Source organism: Berghia stephanieae, chromosome 12 (genome assembly GCF_034508935.2).
Source record: "Berghia stephanieae isolate SIO BIC M18660-M18661 chromosome 12, UCSD_Bste_1.3, whole genome shotgun sequence".
Taxonomy (NCBI): domain Eukaryota; kingdom Metazoa; phylum Mollusca; class Gastropoda; order Nudibranchia; family Aeolidiidae; genus Berghia; species Berghia stephanieae.
Genome location: NC_088371.1, coordinates 40,200,858 through 40,204,052, shown reverse-complemented (window position 1 = coordinate 40,204,052; position 3,195 = coordinate 40,200,858).

Below are 3,195 nucleotides of genomic sequence, written 5' to 3'. Positions count from 1 at the left end.
GTCTAGTTAATAAATAATTTAATTGTAGCACAAATCATAACAATGGATTAATGCTAGAGTATCATGATAGTAAATTTACTTCCGTTTGTAAAATCTATCTTTCCCATAATGGTTAAAGAGTATATTTTAAACGTGGGTGGGGGGTGTCACAGTAAAGGTTGTTCACAATTATCTTATTAAATTTTATTTTATTAAGAACTGAATTCATCTCACTCCAGTTATATTTCGGTAGGCTTAGATAAACTTTACCTTCTAATATTAGATCGTCTTTCCTTTTATAGCCTTCCCTCCAATTAATTTCTAATTAGTGAATACTTTTCGTTCTACATTCTGTCACGTAGCCACTTATTATAAAAGCTGATAGGTCTAACACTCTACACTCACTTTCTCTCCACAATCTATGCCGGACGGCCAGTCGCTCTATTCCTATATATATACTGGAAGATTTTTATCTTTTGGGACTTTGTAGATATTATATCTACACCATTAAGACGCCGGAGCTTTTAACTTTGATTGTATAATCTTCAAGGATCAAACCCAAGCCCGCTGTCAAAGGACTACACAATAACTTCTTACCAATTGCCTGGAAGTGGAATTTTACGAGTCCGATCCTGTTATCAGAGGAATAGATCATCCAAGCCCATCAACTGCCTGGAAACGTAAACTTATGAACCTGACATATTATCATAAGTTACGTAAAATATTCATATCTCTATTTGTAACTGCCACGATCATTGTTTATCTCTTTTAATTAAATTTCATCATTATTTTTATTTCATTGTAAACAAATCGTTAATTGTTTTTCATTTATAGTAACTAGTAAATTCTGGGGCCTCATTCTACATAGATCTTTATGCATAGTCGAGTAGCTCTTTACTCACTTGAGACCATGACACAGGGTAATCGGTGTCCTAAAGACTGACATACTGACATACAATCAATGAGACCTAATAAAGAATCCATTCTAGAATTCAACTACAAACTGAAAACCATGATAAATACCTGAATAATACTTCATTCTAATCTATAAAACAGGTCAGGGCTTACTGTTTCGCTCATTGATTATATATCTCACTCAAATAATTTTCTTTGCTAAGGTTCACAAACACTTCATTTTATTGCAAAACATTGATTAATGAGATAATGTGTATTTCAATCATAAACTTAATCACATAATCAAAATGGTGGGGAATAAAAACAGCTAATTATCAAAAATTTCACTGATTAAGTTATCTATTTCAACTCCGCATATTTAGCTTAATTACTCAATGAACATATAGTAAAATAAATGTATTGCATTGTTTCATTTAAACAAGACCATTACGCTTATGTCTGGACCTAGTATTCGCAAATTCTGTTTTTGTGTTCCACTTTTCAAATCGAATTTACTAATATTTTTTCCATTTGTTTCCAATCTGGATCGGGTATTCTCAAATTTTGCTTTTAATTTCCACTTTTAGAATCATTTTTTTCTATTTGATTCATTTATTCTCAAAGTTTCTGCTTTTTTTAAAACAAAAAAGACCATGACGCTTATGTCTGGACCTGTAAATCGCAAATTCTACCTTTGTGTTCCACTTTTCAAATCGAATTAATTTCTATTTTATCGGTTTGTTTGCAAAGTTTATGCACTTTATAAACAAGACCATGGCGCTCATATCTGGACCGGGTATTCGCAAATCCTACTTTTGTGTTCCACTTTTCGAATCGAATTCACTTATATTTTATCCATTTGTTTGAAAAGTTTCTGCAATTTATAAATAACAACATGACGATTATGTTTGGCCCGGGTATTTGCAAATTCTAATTTTGTGTTCCACTTTTCGAATTCAATTCTGTTCTATTTAACCAATTTAATTACAAAGTTTCTGCACTTTATAAACCAGACTATGACGCTTATGTCTGGAACGGGTATTCGCAAATTCTGCATTTATGTTCCATTTATCGAATTTAATTCTCTTCTCTTTTATCAGTATTTGCAAAGTTCCTGCACTTTATAAACAAGATCATGATGCGTAAGTGTGCACCGGTTATCCGCATATTCTACTCCTGTGTAACATTTTTCGAATCGGATTCTGTATTATTTGAAATCATTATAATCGCAAACTTTCTACACTTGATAATTATAATCAAGACTATAGTGCTTAAGTCTACACCGATTAATCTCATGTTCTGCCCAAGAAGTACATTTCTCGAATCAGAATCTGTTCTAGTTAACCATATTAATTGCAAACTTTATATTTATAAGGAAGGCAATGGCACTTTAGCTCGCATTGGATAATCACACACTCAGCTCATGTATTACATATCCCAAATCAAATTCTTTCCCATTTAGACACATTAACTGTAAATTATCTCCACTTTAAATACAAAGCCATAATTTTTTTTAAAGAATAGACGTACAATCTGCTTAATCGCTCATTCCGTAAGAGAAAGACAAGAAGAAACACAACTTTTTACTTACTTTCTTCAGTACTAAAAATAAAGATATATATAACTTTCTAAAGAAATATTATTTAAATTTGTGGATATGGCAATCCTCTGAAAGGCATAATGAATTATTACAAGATCTGCTGTATATGATTATGTTGTGATAATCTTAAGAATGAATTATTATTATTAAATCTATGTATTATTGAATTTTAAAATAATAATACTTGTCTTATGGATCATTTAAAGGCATATTGCCTATTCACTCTGCAAATTGATATGATACTTAAGTGTAATTCAATTCTATAAAAATACATACTGGTTGCTGATGTGAATAAATCCATTTTCTTCTTTTCTCTTAAGTATTTCTGACAATATAATTTTTGAACAATTGTGCTAACAGTCCTATACAAAAACTTTTAAAAATCCCTTGAGTCCATAAACTTGATGATGCTTTTTCTTGATAAGTCTCCCTATACACTGCATTTAAATAAAAATGAAAAGCCTAAAAATCATATTGAAACAAACAGTTGAGTTTGTGACTGTGACTGTCTGCATGAGAGTGGGTATGTGTGTATTTTGACGTGAAAGCGAATAATAATTATAATAATAATAATAATAATAATAATAATAATAATAATAATAATAATAATAATAATAATAATAATAATAATAATAATAATATAATAATAATAATAATAATAATAATAATAATAATAATAATAATAATAATACTAATAATAATAATAATGATAATAGTAATAA